This window comes from Astyanax mexicanus, chromosome 24 (genome assembly GCF_023375975.1).
Source record: "Astyanax mexicanus isolate ESR-SI-001 chromosome 24, AstMex3_surface, whole genome shotgun sequence".
Taxonomy (NCBI): Eukaryota; Metazoa; Chordata; class Actinopteri; order Characiformes; family Acestrorhamphidae; genus Astyanax; species Astyanax mexicanus.
This window is the reverse complement of record NC_064431.1, coordinates 8,808,580-8,831,771: the sequence shown is the minus strand read 5'-3', so window position 1 is coordinate 8,831,771 and position 23,192 is coordinate 8,808,580.

Below are 23,192 nucleotides of genomic sequence, written 5' to 3'. Positions count from 1 at the left end.
GTTGCTGCAATAGTTAAATTAGTTGAGAATACATACATACATATATATATATATATATATATATATATATATTTTTTTTTTTTTTTTTTTTTTTTCGTCAAGTCATCTAGCTTTGGCACAGTTAAGTTATATAAACCTAAAATTTTATATATTAACAACTTAACTGAGTCTAACTTGATCTATTTTGAGTGTTTGTTTCTTGTATTGTTGATAAAAACCCAAAAATCAGTGTCTCAAAAAAATTGAATATTATATAAGACCAATTGGTACTTTTGGCAGTGTGGGCAGTGTGCCAAGTCATGCTGGAAAATGAAATTCGCATCTCCATAAAAGTTGTCAGCAGAGGGAAGCCTGAAGTGCTGAAAGATTTGTAAAATCTTGTATTGTAAAATTTACTGATGATTAGTGATGGTATGAAGAGCCATCTTCTGGTTTTGGAAATTTTACAGCACTTCATGCTTCCCTCTGCTGACAACTTTTATGGAGATGCAGATTTCATTTTCCAGCAGGACTTGGCACACTGCCAAAAGAAGGGATTGGTTTTATATAATATTCTTTTTTTCTGGGATACTGACTTTTGGGTTTTTATTGGCTATGAGCCATAATCATCAAAAGTAAAAGATATAAACAGTTAAAATAGATCACTCTGTGAGTTTCATATTTTAAACCGAATTACTGAAATGAAGTAACTTTTGAATGATATTTTAATTTGTCATATTTTATTTCACAGCACTTTTTTCAAAATAAAAATCATCTCTATTGTTAAAATGCCGTTGGGCAATCTGTTCAGCCAGTGTTTATCCAGTAAAAACTAGGCCTTTTTTTTTTATTTGTAATCTTTTATTCAAGTCATATTTAATGGTTATCCATTTTTAAAAGGAAGGGATAGATTTCAGCAATTCTAAGCGACTGACTGACAATCAGAACAAAGATATCCAATCTAGTATTTGGCTGCAGAGCTTACATACAAGTGTTGTGTCTGTATGTATGTGTTTACACATCAATTTGGGACCTGATCTTTGGTCCAGGCTGGCAGTTCCAATTACTAATGTGTCGCATTGAAAAGATAGTTGAGACCTTTGCGGTGTCAGAAACATGAGATAGCGGTCAGTGTAGAAGAACATGATAAAAGCTTGGGTGCATTTTATGCTTAACTTAACCGATTGCATCTGTATTGACGCATTAAATAGACGTTCTTCTTTTCTCTTAATATCTCCAGCCTTTCTGTTCTACTTTCCATTTTCCCCGGAAGCAAGATGCAGTGCATCATTTCCTTAAGAGTGAAAATGCACAGCTCGACTGCAGACATGTTATTTTCAGAGGGGTTCTGTAGAGACGGTAATGCAGAGGGAGAAATAATTACCCCAATCACACTCCACTCATGAGTCTGACGCATCAACGGGCAATTTCAGACAGTGTGTTTTATATTACTTTGCATTAATTGGCCATTTTAGCAGAAACCCCTGTCACAGAGGTGCCCCTTGTAGGCTTATAATTACTGAGAGTAGCCCATTTGTTGCTGCACTGTCCCTGTACCCCGTCCATCCATGATTCAGAACCACAAAACAAGGTCTGAGGACTACAATGTAAAAAAGAACACTGTGAAATGTACAAGAACTTGCTGTCAGCAATTAGCTGATAAGTTGCTTTAGTACCTAATCTATATATTGCAGCATTATTATTATCACAGCAATAGGCAGACAACTTTAAAAGGCATTATTGTATTCATTTTCAATCAAAATCAACACAATAAATTACAAAAAGTAAAATAATGATATGCTGTCATATGAAAACAATACTAATTTATTGTATATTTTTTAACATAGTACATATAAAAATGTTACTTGTAAATTATACATCAACGGCAACAAATGTTGGCAATAAAGTATTGTAAAATTACAGTTATTTACTAAAAACTAATTACAGCATTAAAGTAATACAACTTCACATTTTCGGATAAATAGATACATTATAATGTCCTAGTTATTCTTTACAGCAACCATATGTACTGTTTGGGGTATTAAAAAGTTCTGTAAAATTAAAAAAGCTAGTCTTCATTGTAAAGTAAAAACTTAAAGTTAATGTATTGCAGTTCTGAGACAGCATAAAGTCATGCCATAAATGGTAACTTGTAATTATGGCCTGATACGTCCATCCTGATTGGGAATGGTTGGCTTGCATACAGATTTTGGATAAGTACAAAAATATTTACCATGAACACAGGAATACAATGAAATGCTTCCATTTACTTTAAACCCAAAAACCCCAAACTTCTCTACGGGTTACATTATTTGACATACAAACCCCAGATTCAGCAAATGCATAGAACTAATAGCATAGGTTTATTTCAAATGCTTTTTGATGTGGTTTATTTTCTGTTGTTCTGTAAAATAATTGTAGGAATAATAGAAATGAATGATTGAATGTTTAGCTTTTTCAGCCCACATCTTTCTTTCTATTACTTTCCAATACTTTTTATGCATGGAGGACCTTTTGGTCCAGCTTTTGGGCAAACGTTTTTGGCATCCCACATTTAGACAAAAGTTTGCAATTTGCACTCCACTATTAAGCCAAATGTTTTCAGGCTCCAAAATTTAGCCAAAAGCTTGTGGGCACAGCTTTATTAACCCTATATGTGTGCATTTTATTATTTTTTTTTGGCACAGCTTTATCAGACAAAATGCAATTTACCATTTTGCCAACTGTTTTTGGGCTTCAACATTTAGCCAGGCACAAGTGGACACATACAAAATGCATTCCACCATACACTGTAAAGCCACAATGAGTTTGAACTCAAATAAATGCCTTTTTTTTTATATAAAATTTGATAATTTTGAGTTCAAGTGGAAATCTTTGAGTTAAATCAACTTATAGTAAGTCTTTTTCTATTGAGCACTTCTTTCTATTGGCTTTCAGCACAATCTATTTCCATACTGGGTGTGTCCCCCAGTTTCTAACACTAATCATCAGTGTGTAGTGATTTACCCTGGGCTACCTTAAGTAAAATTGTAGCTAACATACCATGATTTATCTTGTCTCTATGTTGAAAGCTGTACATTTTCTGAGCTGTTAACTTTGTGTTGGCTGTGTACTGTTCACTTTCAAATTTACATTAAATGAAATTAAAGTGCAACTAAATACATATCTAAAAAATTCATTGTAGAATTATTGTGCAAAGCAATTGATATTATTACAAAAATAATGCGTTACGTTTAAATTAAACTTAGTAAAGTAAATTGAACTTATCCAGCAACACTTCAGCAACCAACACAAATATCACAGCAACACTGCTGAACACTCTTTAGTTTATATCTTAAACCCTTTATCAGTGACACTGATGTGAAACTTACATTAATGTTGACTCATACAAGAGCCAACAACTCTACCATGCCCTGCGAGTATCACCGCTGTGCTGGAAACGGTACACGGCCAAATAATATCCGGTGGTCCCATAATAGCCCCATTCAATTGATGAATGAGGAAGAAATGAGGAGGCTGCACCTATATGGTTGGTGTTTCTCATTAAATGGCCAACAGGCTTAAATGTGGGTACCAGGAATGATGTATCTCAGCGTGAACATGAATAGAGCGCTGATTATGTGGAGAATTACACGGAGAATTCTCCTGTTGGCCTCTATAGCGAAAATACAGAAATCAGCAATTCAGCAAATAAACAGCATCTGGGATATATTCAGTGTGTATATATTCTATTCTTCTTTCTTTATCTGAAGCCACATACTTGTGCTAGCTGATGCTACACACGGAGCTCACCTATTGTATGTTACATTGCAGAAAAACAGTGGAGACACCGCTTCCATATATTTTTTTTCTCGTTTCTTTCTGAAAGTACTCTTCAAATAGAGCTTAGGTCTCTAATGAGCTGGAGACGGTCCTCTGTTTCCTATTACCTAACAGCTGAGCTGTAGTGCGGGCTCTGAGTCAGACGATGCTGTCATATCCCTCGCAGTCTCAGCGCGAGCTTGTCGCCGTCGCAGGGGTTGGCGTGCTGCATGAATAATGCAGTGCCATCTACAGGGGGAGAACATGCAGGAGCGTCAAAATAGGAAAAAAAAACACACATTGGTAAAAGTACCACATTTTGACAATACCCCGCCGCATTTCAGAAGCTAAGCCCAAGTCTGGCGGCGGGAATGACAAGGTTGGGCTTGTGTCGGTGTCAGGGGAATGGAGGAAAACACAAAAAAGGGTGCCTAAAGTGCACAGAAGAACACCAGAGCATTTCCACTGAGTACCGGAGTCAGTCTCATCAAATAGCTCAATTACGCAGCTAATGAAATGTCAAACACAAGAAATTGTTAGGCTTAAACATGCCACCAAAGTGACAATTTAGGTCGGAAAATAAGTTTGATACGCCTTGAAGCTAAACCCAGACAGTGCCGCTTAATTAACCTTTCGTGATTGATTTGCGCGAGGAACAAAAAAACAGCTGAAAGTGTTGCTGGGAAGGAACAGGTCTGATCCTGAAACGCCTTTTGATATTCAATTGGCATAAATCACGTCCAAATAATCTAATTTGCAATGGATTTGCCACATGAAGAAGGATGTGACCTTGATCATGAATAAAACAAGAGAACAGTCGAATTTTCCAGCAACAGCCTCCTCGCCTTTTCCGGCATGCAGACAGTCAGGGCGTGATGATTCAGCACATAGCACATGCTGCCTTTTAGAATAAACTCCTTGTGAGTTTAATCAGCTCCTTGACTTTAAGTGTGAGTGTGTGTGTGTGTGTGTGTGGCCATTGAGTGGACGTGAATAGGTCAGGGTTAAAGTAAGTCAGGGTTAATGTATCTACGAGTTTTAAGTTAAGAGTTAAAGCACTTATCTTACCTGGAGTAAATTACAACTCTCAATTTGAGACCTTAATCACTGCATTAGCAAAGCAAGTTTAAAAGCTTTATTAATGACATAACCCAGTACATGGCTACTTTCGCGGTTCTCAGGCAGCATGAAGCCACACTGTAGTAGTAAAGAAAGTAATAACTTGCTCTTACGACCTACAACACTGTGGTCAGGCTGGTCGCTATGTTCCTTGAGGTCTGCAAACTGGTTTGAGGTACTCAAAGGTACTTCCTCCAGCACAGAGGAAACTACTAAGGGTGGTGTTCTCACTGTTAGAGACATTTTAAAGTGTCTAACTCTTAGGGTAATGCCTCATTGTGGGGATGAACAACATCGCCACCCAGAACAGAGGGCCCTTTTCCACCAACATTGTGCCCGAACGGTTCTGTGCTTTTTCACCACAAAATCACAGGTTCTCGGCCAGAAAAGTCGGTGCCATTCTGGCGCCACAATCTTGCTGGTCTGGAACCAGCAAACCTGTGACGACCTGAGCAGCCAAAGGGCGGCGCGTTTAACTTTGCCACCATCGCAAAGTTGTTTAAAAAACTTTACCCCCATTTTTAGCCAAGAGCAGCAGAAGCAGCTAAAACTAAAACTAATATGGTCAACATGGTCTTCGTCCCCAAATTTCTGTTTCTGGTTTGTGGAACATGCCCACATTTACATACGTAGTGAGTGACTCCTTAAAGCAGTGGAAATATGGGCTGTTTTTTTAAAGGATTCGCAGGAACCAGCACAAGCACTTTGTTGGTGGAACAGAGGTAAGAGAGGTAGTGATGGAGAACTATCACTTGCATCAGGACACCACTTGGAAGAGGACCGACACCAAGAGCATCATCTCTGGCCCAACTCTTCGTACTCCACTGGTGAGTAGGGTGATTGGTGCAGGACTGCGGCATAGACTACATGGACTGCTAGGAGAGCTTTCGGAAGCAACTGGCCCTCTACCACTGTGACGGGCTTCCTCCGAGCCACCTGGGATTCACCATTTTCTTCAGGAACATTGAGTCAGTGCTATACCAGGACTGGATGACTACACAATGATGGTGAGCAAGAGTTAGGAGAACACACCCAAAATGTTACGCAGACATTATAGGGCGAACCCTACTCAAATAAAGTGAGAGCAAATTGTTGCTTATAAATTGTTGATTATAATAAAGCAGTGTAGTTGAATCAACACCAGGGGCCTCATGTACTAAGGCTTGTGTGGAATTTTTACTAAAATGTTGCGTATGCTCAGAACTGAAAACTTCTATTAACACAAAAAAATCTATTCTCAGTTGCAATTTCAGTGCATTGCTTTTAAATGTAGCTAAAATACATTAAACACTAAATTAAACTAGCATGGGGAGGGGCATTCTCACAATTAGGTGACATTTATGCATTTTTTTATGCAAAACAAATTTCAGATCATGCATCTGACAATAAAGTGTTATCTATCTATCTATCTATCTATCTATCTATCTATCTATCTATCTATCTACAGGGGTTGGTTTTAGACCACAATAATTTACTGTCCCGACAGACAGTTCTGGTGGAAACAGGAGAGTTAAGGTGCACATTTAATTCTTCCGTGATTTTGGCAGCCGTTGTTTTATTTTTTTTGGATACAATCCGGATTAGCACCAGAACATCCCTTTCAGACAGCTTCCTCTTGTGTCCACAGTTAATCCTGTTGGATGTGGTTGGTCCTTCTTGGTGGTATGCTGACATTACCCTGGATACCGTGGCTCTTGATGCATCACAAAGACTTGCTGTCTTGGTCACAGATGCTCCAGCAAGACGTGCACCAACAATTTGTCCTCTTTTGAACTCTGGTATGTCACCCATAATGTTGTGTTCATTGCAATATTTTGAGCAGAACTGTGCTCTTACCCTGCTAATTGTACCTTCACACTCTGCTCTTACTGGTGCAATGTGCAATTAATGAAGATTGGCCACCAGGCTGCTCCAATTTACCCATGAAACCTCCCACATTAAAATGACAGGTGTTTCAGTTTTATTGTATAACCCCTATATCTATTATCTGTCCATGAGTGTGAAATGTTGCCTACACAATGTTTTTGTATGTACGCAGTTTTAGTGCATAAGTAGTTAATATCACGCCTCAACACCTTGAATAACCCTGAATTCAAGCTGTAGTCTAACTTCGAGAATAGACTCCAGTAAACCAAAAGCTCCAGAAATTTGCTGTGCAGTCATAAAAGGAGTTTACTCCGAAAGCTTTGGAGTTTGAAGTTAGCAGACTTATTCAGTTGCTTTGATTGGGAGTCTCTGTGGGAATTGTTGGGCTATCCATCTGTTCTTCTTCTCATTTATCTTCTTTTTTGTTGCAGACTTTCTGAAAACTGAAAACTGTTGGTTGAATATCCAAAAAGCCACTGCAGCCCTTATCACCGTAGCCCCACAGGAGGCAGGTCCATGTAATGAACCTAAAACCCACAATACAGAACATTTTCTCTGACACTGTGATGCATTTGAGCGCTACACAATGAATAAAGAAACGGACAGAAGATAATGAAGAGCCTCTCTGGCTTCTCTTGATGAGCTCTGCTTATTCATTAAGACCCTGAAAACAAACGATCTTGCCTCTGAATTAGCATATGTGGCTGTAGTCACCTTCTTGAATGTTAAAAAAACATTCTCTATTTAATACACTGTAAAATTTGCTAAGTTGATTTAACTTTTACTAAGTACACTGAAAAAGTAAAAGGTATTTTCAAGTTGTGTTTGCATGATAGCTACTGTTTAAGATGAGTTATACTGACTTTAAATAGCACAGTTATGTTAATGTTAAACGCTAATACACTATTGGTTTAATGGATGCAAACCACTAACTCACCATCAGTTTGTAGTCATGCCAACAAGGGCTACCTTCCCTTGGGTATTTAGTTTTAACACCCAACAAAATAACAGAATTGCCTATATATTTTTTTTAATTGTACAAAAATATAACCAAGTATTGCTTATTGTTTTGTAATACAGAATAAACAGCAATGTAATCATACAGCCAGATGCAGAACATTATTACAGCTCTGATATTCTTCATTGCGATTCTTAGTCAGCATAAAGTCCTGCCACACACTAAAGAAAACATTAACTTATGGCCCACAACACTTTACCATTGTATAAAAAAAAAAAAAAAAAAAAATTGTACCCAAGGGAAGGTAGGCCTGGTGGGCAAAGACTACACACTTATAGTGAATTAGTGATGCACATTATACCCATTATTCAACGTATCGTTATTAAACTTTACTTTAAAGAACATTTTGTACATTTTATACATAGTCTTCTCTGATGTGGGTGGGAAGTTTTTTTCTAATTTTACCTGTGCTGTCTGGTAAAGTCTTTCTTTAGCTTTTAAATATGTTTTATTTGAGCTATTTAATCATTTCAATTATTTACTAAGCTGTTTTCATAAAAAAAAAATCAATCTATTTAAAGAGCCACTAAACCCTAAACTACATTTTTTTTTTTATTATTAGCTAAAATGTGTTTCTTTGAAGTAATGAAACATAACAATCAGGGCCGCTGCTAAGGTTTTGGAGGCCCTAAGCATAACTGGTCAGGGAGGCCACCCCCCCCCCCCCCGCCAAAAAAAAAAAAAAAAAAAAAAACACACACACACACACAAACACAAAAGGTTTACGCAAAATTTTACTATTTATTAAAATTACACATGTAACTGTGAATATTTACAACGTTATAAGTAAGGTCAATAACAGTGAAGAACAGCACAAGAGTACTATTTATAATGTATAAATAATAAATGAAACGATGCATGTCTATTTTAAGCAGTGGACACGTCATTTACACAAGCCAGCCTTAAAGGTTATGAAATTATCGTTTATATTCGTGGTGTATTTATATCAGCCTGTCAAAATCTATAGAGCTGTCTGATCCTGCTGTCATACAGACCATTTGGATAGTGCACTGACGGCATTAGTCAATAGGTAGGCTACTCTGTTTATTAATTTTTTATTAAAGTCACTAAAAATCTTCAAACTACACTACTACTATTTGCAAACGTGCCACGTGCCTTGCAATACCCAGATTAGTTTCTAGTTAAGCGTTTAAACCTTTATCATCGAAGTTACTCACCAGAAAGGGATGCATGGGCCTCATCTTTCTGCTTCTTTTTCTTCTTCTCAGCTCCAGACTCAAACCATCGCATCATAGTTGAATTACCATTTAGTAGCAACTTCGCGCGGTGAACTTGTCTCCTGCCAAACTCAAGTAGCGTTGCTACTTTAGTTAGGACTAAGGTTGCCAGATAAGTTACGATTTTTCATCCTATTTGTTTATTTTATTTTAAGTTTTTAACTTACACAAATATTGCACTGGACAAGGTTTTGTATAGAATGGCCACATACACTTTAAAAATGGTTAAACATGCGCAAGATTTAGCGCCTCCATGCATTTTTTGATTATTTATTTGACTGGAAAATGTCACATCTGGCAACAACCAACAGAGCAAACCGAGCCGTGCTATTTCAGGCAATAGGGGTGGGGGCATTATATTATGCACAAAAATAATAACGTGCCGCTTTTAAGTAGTAGAGTAGGTGCCCCATGCAATGTTTAAAGACAAAAAAGATGAGCGTATCATAAATAATTCACATTGGGTTTTAAATTTAATAATGTCATAATTTCAACACATTTCATTCTCAGTCAATTTGGCTCCCTGCAACTGCAAAATGGTTGAGGCCTAACGCTGGCTGCGTTGTCTGCGTATGCAGAGCGGCGGCCCTGATAACAATCCTGCTTACCATTTTTATAAACATTTCCTAAACTTTAAAAAACGATTTTATTGTGATAATTTTTGACTCTGCAAAAACTGTGCACGGATGATGATATAGGCGTGGATGACGTGTTTATGTACTTTCGTACATAGACGCATCACAATATGCAGATCAGTGAATCAGTAATACCGCCCACCCCCCCACCCCCTGCTGACGTCCAACCATCTGCACCTCACCACTATCAAGGGAACACTGCTGCTGCTGCAGCTCAGTCAATCAGCTCTCCCTCCAGCCCTGCCTCTAAACCCATACATCACACAGTACCCCTCCCAAAATACCCCTCCCATTTTTTAGCCTTTTTCAAATTTGAGCTGAGGGTGGAGTCAGAAAATTCAGGGGGTTTAGTGCCACTTTTAACACATCCAAGAATTCCCTTTCCACTCATCTTGGGATAATCCCACCCCTTTCTCACAACCTTCATACAGTGCCTTTATACAGTGCCTTTATACAGTGCCCTACAGAGACTAAAGACACTATTGCTGCTGTATGCTCAGCAATTCATTTAATAATATTCATTTTGCTTACGCTTACATTTCTCCATACTTAGGTTAAGCTGCCCATCCTCTTGTGGTTAAATATAATGGTAATTAAAACAATTGTAAGAATCGAAATATATATTTAAAAAAAAAGAACCAAGTAACCAACATGTCTGCAACTCTAGATTAGCCATGTTTTTATTAAATGGCAGCTTTAGCTAAAATTCTCCACCCAGTCATTGTTTACACTTACATGCAGTTTGCCATAACAGGATGGACAAATGCATGAAAGTGAAAATATAAAGTGATTAAGCTGGGAAAATGTGATTTCTGTGTATTAAAAATAGTCAAAATAATTAATAATCTGAATTAATTTTAGACACATTTGTAGAGCCAAAAGGCACAGTATTCTGATAATGACCCATTTGCAGTGTCAGCTTCAGAATGAATCAAATTAAACAAATGAATAAAACAGGGAAAAAGGTGACTGCAGCTATTAACAGAGTCATTGTGTGTTTTGCTTCCTGGCTTTGCCTTCTGTCTGAGACTAGACTCTCTCCTGTCGTGCATTAATCTGATAATGATAGAACTGCGCTAATACTCTCACCGGGGCCTGGCTCATTATCGGTGTTTGTGTGTATGTGTGTGTTTGTGAGCTTTCTGCATGCCGTACAGCAACAGGAATGCATCGCTGCGACCTTTCCAAAGCTAGCAGCTCATTTTATAATCCCAATTAGTAGTTTTGCTCATCATTTGTGATCTCTGATCGACCGTGGCCCTCCAAGGCCCACCCGGTGCTGGAGGTACCGCTTTAAAAGTCATTTAAAATCTGTATTTAAACGATAAGACTACAGTTTTAGATTCTGTTAACCCTTTATATCATGCCACTGCTCTTTGGCAACACACCACTATTAGCGCTTTTCCACTGATGTAGAACGGGCACTGTCCTGGTTCACAAACACAATTTTGAACCGTTTTGTCGCATTTCCACCAACAAAAGTTTGTTCGCAGTGAGAACAGAAGAATGCTAGGTTCTTCAGCGTGAACTGTTACCGCTTCTGTTCACCGCCACTGTAATGACGTGCCTCTGTTGATGACATATGATTTGAAGTTTTAAAGATTACATTTAAACTGGTGGAAATGTGGACAGGTTGGCTGAAAAGCACCACTGTTCTCATAAACCCAAACAGAACTGGTTCAAGAACCAGAGCTCTTTTGGTGAAAAAGCCTTATTATTACACCTTTTGTACCTTATTTAGACATTGAGATAAAATTTTTGCACTCACTTTATTTGAGCAGAGTTTACTTTATATTTGAAGTAAATATTTCCTTAAATAGGAAAGTAAAAACAATAAAATAATATGTTGCACTAATGTTTATTCGGGTCCTTTTTACAATGGTACTGTCATTCCCTGTTTATTCTCCTTATCACTATTACACTATAATCTTGTGTATTGTTGTATTATTGTACATTTAGTGTCTCTTGTTCTTTTTTTATATTTATATTTTTATCTTGCTGTTTGTTGTAACTTTGGAAGGAGAGTAACATAATATTAATACTCTGTATGTCCTGTACATATGCATTATTGATGATAAAACTACTTGACTTGACTTGACATACAGAAAAAGTACACCATCCCTATTGGTTCTTGACATCATTTAATAGCATATTAATAGCATATTAGCTACCTTCCCCTAACCCACCATCAGTGTGTAGTCTTGTCAGGCAGGGATACCTTTTCTTTGGGTGTTTAAAGAATGCTTAAAAAAGAAGGATGAGGAAAATGATTGCCAGTAGTGAGTTTAGTTTCCCCATTAAGTTAATAAACCCAGCATACATCCAAACCTTGCAGCAAAACCAATAGTAACTTGCTCTTATGTCCTACTACCCTATGGCCAGGCATGCAACCATTATTTGAGATACAACTTACTACACAAGTGAAGGAAGCTCTGGTGGGCAACACTATACACTGATGGTGACTGAGGGTGTCGTCATACACATTATGCACATAAATTATGCGAAGAACAAATAATATATTTTTGTGTGTAATTTATTAAGAAACGTTAAGTAAATTTTTCCTTTTGATTTTAGTGTGTTAGCTGTTTAGTGTTGGTAATATTTATATTTAAATACCCAAATCAAGTGAGTGTCTTTTACTTATTAATATCTGATTATGATGATTAATGATTAGTAATATTGAATGGTTTTCCTGTTACTGGGTTTTACTTAGAATTCCCTTTTCAGTTGCTTACTCAAATATTTTGTGTTAATGTTACACAAAACGTGTGTTCTATATACTAACTCAACTGGATCATTATTTGCTTTGCATTGTGCATTAACTATTAGAGCATGGTTAGTGCAGCAATACAAAATAAATTATAGACTTTACAGAAAATCAAACTACAGGGAACTACAGTAACTCTATGTTAATACCTTTGGTTCCAGAGCAGTCAGATAATCATGTATCTGAGACTTTTGGAAATAGAGGTTAGTTTCGTTTTAATTTGCTCAGAGCATTATACTGTATTCATATTAGTGTCCAAAGCCTGTAATGGACTGACTCTCCTCTCTCTTTATTGCAGATGAAGCCACAGCACAGATGGTCCAGTCCCTTGGAAGTAAACTGGACACCAGCTCAAATGGATTCAGATCTTGGCCTGCAATCTCATCTGCTGCATTCTGGAGTTTTTGTTGCCTGATGCTCAGTTATTTGGACATGAGCACTGTGCCAAACGAGAGCGGGAAACGTCTATAATTCAATTTACCTCTACTTCCATTTCAAATGGGAAATATGGCACCGAGTATGAAAGCCTAAAATCTCCATCAGTCTTCATTGGCAGTACAGTGCCCTTTAGTGAAGCTAATTATAGTGATGAACACCAGCATTAGGCCACAACACACCTCATCTTTCCTCATCCTCCAGGCCGCTCGCTAACCAGCTGCATTACCTTGCTTTGAGGTAGAGCAAAATTCATTAAGTGACCAAGGCCACCGCGTTAGCATGAATCAGCACCTGCTTAGACTTTCAATTACTAACACAGAGCAGGAGCGAAAGGTGCAGCGGTCCCAAGCCGCCTCCTCCTTTAGCTCGGCTGTTAAATAAAAAAAGACCGAAAAAAAAAAAAAAACACTGACTCATTCTCACCGGTTCAATCAGTAATTAACTTTCACTGCCATCAAAGTGGTCACAATTACCTCTCCTACAGCCTTCGCTTCATGCCATTAGACACAGACGCCTTCTGCTTCGCCCCATTCCACAAGATGTACCACGACATACGGCATACGGCCGAACCTAACCCGGAGCAACCAATCTCGTTAAACCAGCCGTGTTAAAAGACTGTCGACGGTCGACTGTAGCTGTTTATACTGAAAGAGCTACGTCTCTCCTGAAAGCTTACACTCTAACCAATGGCTGTATTTTTTTTTTTACAGTAAAATACATTAAATAACTCATTAATTATAGAACACAATGCATTGTGGGATGCCCTATGGAAACAGCTGCCATCTGTGTATATAACAGGAACATCTGAGGGGAAAAAACGGGACTTTAAGACTGTCTTTACTGCTTTGTTGTGAGACTAAACACCAAACACGAAAACATATCACATGCAGAATCTTTAAAATTGTACCCAATAATTGACTGTAAAAAGTAACATATTTTTTTACTATAAGGTGCACCTAAAATTCTTTAATTTTCCCCCAAATCATTAGTTCGCCTTTTAATTCAGTGCGCTTTATGTATGAACTCTTCCGGTCTGGTTGTAAGAAGAAGTAAAGCCACTCCGATTAATTACAGAGTATAATGGAGTTAGCATTGCTAACTGGTGCTGCCTAGCGTAGATAACTGGGGCTGCCTAGTACTGCTAACCACGGCTGGTTACTCTGCAAACCGTGAGTGGGAGGCATTAACTGGGTCTGGCTAGCGCCGCTAATTGCAGCTGGCTAGGCTGCTAACCGGGGCTAGGTAGCGCTTCTAACTGGGGTTGGCTAGCACTGCTAGAGAGAGACAGAGAAAGAAAATGTTTGTTTAAGAATTACAGTTTTGTTTACCAAGGCACTTTCCCCAGGCGACACTCCTGCTCGCCTCGATGTAGGCATCCTTACTAGTGTTGCTTTATGAGCTTTATAATCTGAAAAATATGGTAACGTATAATCTACTCAATACATGTGAAGCAACAATGTGATTCACTGGTATAGTTTACTCCTTCCACAAAACATTCTTTCAATAGACTCTTTAGCAAAATTCAGATGAGCAGCAATGTTCTTTATGGAAAGTAGTGGCTTTCTCCTTCCAACACTGCCATACACACCATTGTTGTTCAGTGTTTTCCTGATGGTGAACTCATGAACATTAACATTAGCCAATATGAGAGAGGCCTTCAGTTGCTTTGAAGTTACACTGGGGTCCATTGTGATCTCGCTGACTATTACATGCCTTGCTATTGGAGTGATCTTTGTTGGTCGACCACTTCTGGGGGGTAACAACGGTCATTAGAGATTGTTGTGTAACTTTTTACAAAGGTCCTCAAAAATCTCTTTTGTTCATGTCATGTTTGTAAGATGTTTTAGGGCATATTCATGCAGAAATAGTATTTTAAAAATCCAGTCCAGTCTGAGGTAAGTATGCGATGCTTATTCAGGGTGTATTCATTTCCAGTACCTCTCCGTAGATCCAGTAATGGTTTTTGAGCACCATTGTCCAGTGTCTGGTTAGAGTCTCTCTCTAAACGTATTCTATTTGTTGAAGTGGATGAAGTGCCATTGCAGGACTGTTATTGATCCTCCCTCTGTCTCTCACACACATGTGAAGCAGCTCAAGTACGAGTAGGTGTAACTGAGATGTTATTTTATTTATTTATTTACTTGTAATATGAACTTCACTAAAGCAATTGGAATTCAACATGTTGATTATATATGATATGTTAGAGTTACAAGGTTCCAGGTGTGAATGGGGAACAGGGCTGTTACATGTTGTATTTTGGGTACAATTCTCTCATACTGGCTACTGGGTATTCAACATGGCGCTTGCAAGCATGGTGGTGGTAACATCGTATTCTGGGTCTGTATGACTGCTTCTTCCACCAGGAAAGCAGAATTTTAACAAATAAAGTGACATTCTCAAACAGAGCATGAGTACCACCCTTCTGAAACTGGGCTGAATAATAACAACCCCAAACACACCTTCAAGATAACAACTGCCTTGCTGAGGAAGCTGAAGGTAAAGGTGATGGACTGTCCAAAAACGTCTCCAGACCTAAACCCAATTGAGCACCTGTGGGGCATCCTAAAGGAGAAGATGAAGCAGCGCAAGGTGTCTAACATCTGCCAGCTCTGTTGCGATCATGGAGGAGTGGAAGAGAATTCCAGTAGCAGCCAGTACAGCTCGGGCTAAATTCCCTGCTAGATAATAATGGTGGTCACACAAATGATGAGTTTCTTTGATTTTACCAAATTATAAACCTCTGAAATGTAGTTAAGTAGAAGCTGGATGATCATAAGCCATCAAACCAAGCTAAACTGCTTGAATTTTTGCACCAGGAATGACATAAAGTTATCCAAAAGCAGTGTGTAAGACTGGAGGAGGAGAACATGCCAAGATGCATGAAAACTGTGATATAAAACAGGGTTACTCCAACAAAATATTGATTTCTTTAATTAAAACTTTATGAATATGAACTTGTTTTCTTTGCATTATTTAAGGTCTGAAAGCTCTGCATCTTTTTGTTATTTCAGGCATTTCTCATTTTCTGTAAATAAATGCTCTTAATTACAATATTTTTATTTGGAATTTGGGAGAAATGTTGTCTGTAGTTTATAGAATAAAACAACAATGTTAATTTTACTCAAACATATACCTATAATTAGCAAAATCAGAGAAACTGATTCAGAAACTGAAGTGGTCTCTTAATTTTTCCTAGAGCTATATATCATTTTTGGCCTGACACCATTTTTTTTATTATTTCTGTACAACAATCATTGAGGTTGAGTATATATGTGCAGTAATTTGTTTCCAAAACTGGTTAACAAATGTGTGGTGCCACAAAATCTAAAAAAAGTACACAGATCTGTACATCTGTATTTCTGTTTGTGTGATTTCAAGTGTCACTACAACCTCAAGTCTGCTGCATATGGCTCATAATCAGATTTAGGCTACAGAAGGTTTGTAAAAAAAAAACAAAAAAAAAAGAAAGCAGTTGTCTCTTAATTACAGCTGTTCTAAATTATATATGCATCTTTATCTCCAAACATATTCATCATATGATGTTTCATGCATCAGTTAACCTAAAGAAGACACAGTGGAATATGACTGTCGTTGACAGTATGGGGGATGTGATAAAGACGTTGGATGCTTCAGTGACTCTCACTCTAACAAACTCAACCAGCCCCCAAACTTTCAACATCTGCTGTTTCTTTGACAGGCAGTGATGCAATACCATATATCACAAATATTATACTTCTGTCTTTCTAGTTGGTTGCTTAACTGGGATCCAGAATATTTGAGCCACAATTTCCATGTTCCAGCAGGGCCACCGTAGTGATGGGACCAGGAGATGGGTTGTGTTTTGCACATGGGGCCTAAATTGCACCACTTAAGTTAGAAATCAATTTAATGTAGTTTTAACTAATTAAAACTCTACATTTAGACAATAAATATGATTCTATCACAAGTATTTATATTGAGTCTACAACTCTATAAAAAATATACATTTGTGCTTTAAATTCAGGAACTTTTATGGTAAATTATTTAACTTAAATGCTAATTCACATTGTGTCTCACACTCTCACACTCACTGAAGTATATTTTAGTTTCTGTATCTTTAGTAGATTTTACTTAAATAATGTAGCATTATATTAACTCATGCACCTTACCTATTATTTATAATACATTATAATACATAATTTATTCGCATAATGGGTGTGTGCCCACCACTAACTCACCATAAGTGTGTAGTCTTTTCCACAAAGCTTCCTTCAATTGGTGTGCTTGGTGTTGTCGACCGTAAGAGCAAGTTACCAAGTGAAGGAACAATGAGCTGAATTCGTTTTTTTTTTTTTTTCAATGAATGGTGACATAGTGTGGCAGAGAGTAGTTTTACTTGTATGGCATGTATGGAGGGTTAATAAGGATATATTCTCATACACATCTTATTCTTTCTTTAGTGGACAGGGCACATGCCCATTATGTAAATAAATGGTGCCAGGAACCAATAGTTATACTAACATAAACAGTAAATAGGATCCCAAATTCTAAAATCGACTTATCAAATTTGACAGCGTAGGAATTTCAGAGTTTTACATCTCTCAAATATAATTATAGATATATAATGTACACGTTGAGTTTCCAGTTTAGTGCAGTTTACAGTTAAACAATGTTTTTCCCATTAAAAGCTGAAATATGTTCCTTTGAAGTAATAAAACATGCCAGTACTTTTATACATTTCCTAGCCATTAAAAAAACGTATTGAAGTGGAAATTTCTGCCTCTGCAGCGCCCTCTCAGGTTCAGCTGTGCTATAGGTGAGAATGATGTGTTTGCGTACTTTTGTATGCAGACACATCACAATATGCAAATCAGTCTATAAAAAATTCTGCCCCCCTGCTGACGTCCAACCATCTGCGTCTCACTGCTTTCAGAGGCACACTGCTGCTGCTGCAGCTCAGCCAATCAGCTCTCCCTCCTGCCCTGCCTCTAAACCCATACATCACCCAATGCTTCTCCCAAACTACCCCTCTCATTTTTTAGCCTTTTTCAATTTGAGCTGAAAGTGGAGTCAGCAAAAATCAGGGGGTTTAGTTACCATTTAACAATAATTTAATAGAATTACAGTGTAGATATCTGAAATTTTGGTACCACTTTAAAATAAGACTACCTTTATAAAGTGTTTATAAATGGTTTACAATTAGCTAATTAATGATTACTAATTAGGTCGTAAATACCTCAAAAACAGGTCATTGTTGCCCTTTATACGTTTGTGTTATAACTGATAATTAATTATTTTTTTAAGGCATTTAAAACCTAATTAGTAACCATTTAAAAACTAATTGTAAACCATTTATAAACACATTATAAAGGTAGTCTTATTTTAAAGTGGTACTGAAATTACTACTAGAAAAAGTAATCATAGAGATCTGGGACTGGGTTTTGTAGTAGTAAAAAAAAGGTAGTTAATATAATAATAAATTAAATATAAATTATAGAAATTAATGTAAATTAATACATATGACATATGACTTGTCAAATTTGCATACGGATATGTCACTCCAGACTAATCATATTGTGTTAATAGATTTGTGTAAAAGCTGATACCCGGAAAAAGAGTTTATTCTAATAAAACTTCATTACAGAGATCTGTAGTTTGTGTTTTCACTGGTGAAATCTGGGTTAGAATGAATCACTGGCGTCATTTTAGGATAAAACAGCCTGCAATATGCACCAGCTTAAAAATTCAAACCTCAGTTTATAGTGTGCCCTGTGGCAGCATTGCGGTGGAGTTTTCTCCCACAAAGCCTTGCTCTCTATCCTGCCCCCTTTACCGAGACACCCACTGAGAGCAGTGCTCTTCACAAAATGCAAAATCAGCACCTCAAAATGAGCTTCTGTTCACAGGGGAGAAACAGAAACAAGGCAACACATGTCACACAAAGTCTGTCGTAAAGTGTTGCTTATTTTATACTCGAGTTAACTTTTGTGTTTCAAAGAGTTAAGGGGATTAAAATGCACGATAAAGTAAAATGAGTAAACAGAGTAAGCTGATACTGTTCCTGCAAAGTTGGAGCATAAACTTGTGCAAAATCTCTTGATTTGCTGAAGCATTTAGATTTTCTTTCACTGGAACTTAAGGGTCCGAGCCCAACTCCTGATGACCTGGATATTACACATCTCAGACACAAGATGCAGTAGCAGATATATCCTGTGAAAAGAGAAAAAAAAAATAAAGAGACAGGAGAACAGTAGTTATGCATAACTTGGTGTCTCTTCCTCACAGGAGTGCAATATATTTGTTTCTAGTAAATAAAAATTTAAAATTTAGAATTATGTTTGTTTAATACACACCAAACTTTTTTCTATAATATATATTATGAAATACTAAAGAAAAAAAAACTTATATATATATATATATATATATATATATATATACCAAAAATAACACTCTCTTCTACAAATAACAAATGAATGTCTAATTAAGGCTTATATGGTTAACACATCCCTTTTAGTGAAATAAAGAGATGAATAACCACAACCTTATAACTTAGAACAGTACCAGTGTCAGGACAAAACATTACAATTATTTAAAATAAAGTTATGTATCTAAGATGAAGTATAAATAAACCAACTGGAAAGATACTGGCTATTTTTTTTAAACAGTGGAGTAATTGTAGTGCTCCATTTGCTTCTTACAGTTAAACAAAACAGCTCTTAAGAATGTAATAAACCTTATAAACAAATATTTATAGGCCTTTAAAATGTTAACAACCTTTTAGACCTCTTAGCAGTTAATTCCAGCAATTAGTTTAAATGCATTAATTTCAATTGCTAGAGTTAGCATTTATTTCACTCAGCATGAACTCACATTTATACTACCAACATGGTAATATAAAAACATAATTACATCCTAAACTATGCTATTTTACTATTTTAAGCAGTTTGTGCACGTTTAATATTTACCAACCTGTAAAAATGGGAGAAATAAAGACACAGGAGTTGCCCTTGTAGAAGAAAAGTGCATTTAAGGTACATTCTTTTTACAATTAAAATAGGGTACTTAAATCAGGGCTGGACTGGTAACCTAGCGTACCGGGCGTTTGCAACAACTTATGGCTACTAAGTATATTTCAATTGTAATTAGGCTATATTTAAACACAACCTTTTTTAATACACAAAGTATGTTGTAAATGTACTACTTTGCATATTGATACACACAATAATATACTAAAGTGCATTTTAAGCAGTATTTAATGCCACTACATATTTTTTCTATCAACATAATGTGTATTTAAAGCATATTGATTAAAAATACATTTATTGTGTATTAATTTAATAACATTTGTAAAATTGAAAATTTAATTTTAGTATTCTTTGCCTTATTTGAACATACTTATAATAATTAAATTAATTTGTTTAGGGAGAGGGAGGTGGTCACACTGACCCACACCATAATCCCCCCTCAACCAAACTTTACACTTGCCCCAGTGCAGTAAGACAAGTACCATTCTCCTGACCAAACTGCTGAACTGCTCAAGAGTCCAGTGTTGATGTGCTTTACACCACTGTATCATACACTTTGCAATGCGTTTCGTTATATGAGGCTTGAATGGAGCTGTTTGGCCAGGAAAACCCATTTCATGAGTCTCTCTACACTCTACTCTTCTTGATCTAATCTGAAGCTACATGAAGTTTGGAGGTGTGTAGTGATGAACTCTGAAGCTACATGAAGTTTGGAGGTGTGTAGTGATGAACTCTGAAGCTACATGAAGTTTGGAGGTGTGTAGTGATGAACTCTGAAGCTACATGAAGTTTGGAGGTGTGTAGTGATGAACTCTGAAGCTACATGAAGTTTGGAGGTGTGTAGTGATGAACTCTGAAGCTACATAACGTTTAGAGGTGTGTAGTGATGAACTCTGAAGCTACATGAAGTTTGGAGGTGTGTAGTGATGAACTCTGAAGCTACATGAAGTTTGGAGGTGTGTAGTGATGAACTCTGAAGCTACATAACGTTTAGAGGTGTGTAGTGATGAACTCTGAAGCTACATGAAGTTTGGAGGTGTGTAGTGATGAACTCTGAAGCTACATGTAGTTTGGAGGTGTGTAGTGATGAACTCTGAAGCTACATAAAGTTTGGAGGTGTGTAGTGATGAACTCTGAAGCTACATGAAGTTTGGAGGTGTGTAGTGATGAACTCTGAAGCTACATGAAGTTTGGAGGTGTGTAGTGATGTAGTGACAAAAAGTTGGTGAACTGACCCCGCTCTGTTATTTTACACTGACAGACAGTGATGGGAGTAACGGCGTTAAAACTAACGCCGTTACATTTTTTCAGTAACGAGTAATCTAACTAATTACTATGACTGTAACTATAACGCCGTTACCATTTCCGACACCCCGTTACTGCACGTTACTTTAGCCGCTCTATGAACTTTTTTTTTTTTTTTTACTTTGCTTTGCTCTGGTTAACCCCTCCTCTTTCCGGTGAACTTGAGCTTCTGGCCGCTGTGCCTGTGGGTTGGCGTGGTGAAGTGAGGCACACCACTAAAACGAACTGAAATTACTGATAGAATACCCTCATTTTCGTGTTTAATTTATTTATAAGCGCTGTTGTACAGCGGAGTTGTACAGCGGGCGGTGTTGTGCCGAGCGCGCGGCACCTCGTGGTCTGTTAGTTCTTGTGTAAAGCGCTCGCGCTAGCCGCAAAATACGACAGAAAACACTGAGAAACTGCAGAACTATGTATGGGATTACAATATCCGCGCCAGGCAGATGAAAGGGAAACAGCAGATACAGTGTGTGAGAACATTTACCTGTGAGTAGCTCATACCAGAACAGCTAAATCTCTCTCTCTCTCTCTCTCTCTCTCTCTCTCTCTTTCTCTCTCTCACGTTTATTAGATTGAGCTCTCTGATGAGATGTGTGAAAACTAATAAAAACTAGCAAGCCCACCCTAAAAACTTACTGAACAGAAAAAATAAAAACAAAATAAAATTAAACTATAATAAAATGAAAAATGTAATCACGTAGCTCTGGGCGCACGTGAACGCCTCCGCGTTTGACTTGCAGCACTGTGTGTAGCTGTTCCTAAAAATCATTTAAATTAAATAATAGTTCTATGCTTTTATGTTACGTTGTTAATTAACATAATTCTGATTATATTTCGCTCATTCAATCAGCCCGAAAACAGACAGTTTAAGGGGCGGATCTGGTCGGGCTCATAATGACAGTTCGTGGTTCGGGTTGGGTCGGGCTCTGGCAGAACGTGCACGTTTTTGGGCACGATCTAAGCTCTATTCTCTTTTGGTGAAGCTGTTATATTAATACCATTTTAACGGTCATTAGATTGTTGTTTTTGTCCATTATTTTGTTTTTTTATATATATACATATTTCCTTTGAGTGTGGCTTGGTTTGTTTAATTTCATCCCCAGACGCGTTTTTCCGTTTTTTTCAGTATTACAAGTTTTAGTCATTTTCTTTGGTTGTGTGGAGAATTTCGTTTTATTTTTTTTGAAACTCGTTAGATTATATTTTAGTCAACATTTTGGGTTTATTTTCGTTTGTTATTTTTCTAATAGTAAATGCATAATTGATTTCCTTTTTTTTTGGCGGGCGAATAATAAAAAGTAACACGATAGTTACTTTCACTGGTAACTAGTTACTTTTATAGTGGAGTAACTCTGTTAGTAACTCAGTTACTTTTTTGGAGAAGTAACAGTAACTATAACTAATTACTTTTTCAAAGTAATGTGCCCAACACTGCTGACAGAGCACAGAGTCGCTGCCGTTACCCAGTCTCTTCCACTGTGTTATAATATCACTGACAGTTGGCTGTGGAATATTTAGTAGTGAGGAAGAAAAATTTTATGACTCGACTTGTTGCAGAGGTGCTGCCTGACTAGGTGCTTGGTTTTATTCACCTGTGGTCATGGAAGTGATTAGAACCTGAGTGTAATGATTTGGATGGGTGAGTGAATACTTTTGGCAATATAATGTGTTTGATTAGTGAACTTCAAAGCACTACAGCTGTTCAATTCCCATATTATGGATATCACATGCAGAAAGCAGTGTGACTGACATGGGGCTTTATGACAGGATGTTATATGTCAAGACGTGGACATATGGTGCTTAACACGAGTCATGGGTGATAAATTGTAAAACAGCGTCTCAACAGAGTGTGTCATCAGTCACAAGAGCTGCCCCAACATTTGTCACCTGAACTGTCATTTAGATTGTGCTGTTTCAGAAAATGTATGGCTCCTGTAATTGATGTCTCAGACTAAATGAATTACCTCAAGGGGAAAGTCATTTTTAAAATCGCTTAATTGCAAATCGTATAATGTTTTAATA